We start from the raw sequence: 553 nt of genomic DNA on the forward strand, positions 1-553 counted from the left end.
TTAAATAAATAACATAAATATAGGACAAAACACACATCCCGACAAGAGAGACAACACAACACTACATAAAGAGGGACCTAAGACAACAACATAGCATGGCAGCAACACATGACAACACAGCATGGTAGCAACACAACATGACAACAACATGGTAGCAACACAACATGGTAGCAGCACAAAACATGGTACAAACATTATTGGGCACAGACAACAGCACAAAAGGCAAGAAGGTAGAGACAACAAATAGGCACTGTAGGCGCTATCACAAACTCCACACAGTGGTCACTGACTAGTTGAATATTAATTTATATATTACCGAGTAGTTTAACTTAACTACAGTACTTCTGATCGCAACACCTCAGCACCACAGAATACATGTGTTTTGGAGTGTTAGGAAATTTGGAGCAAGTCCTGTGAAAGATTTGCTTTCAAAGGCCCTTTAAGTCAATACACACCAGTCCATTTAGAAACACTAGAGGTTGAGCTGTGCTATTTGATTTTGAATTGAGAGAGACCTGGGACACAGACAGGACTCTTCCTCCTTCCCTCTAGT

This window comes from Salmo trutta, chromosome 31 (assembly GCF_901001165.1).
Source record: "Salmo trutta chromosome 31, fSalTru1.1, whole genome shotgun sequence".
Classification (NCBI taxonomy): domain Eukaryota; kingdom Metazoa; phylum Chordata; class Actinopteri; order Salmoniformes; family Salmonidae; genus Salmo; species Salmo trutta.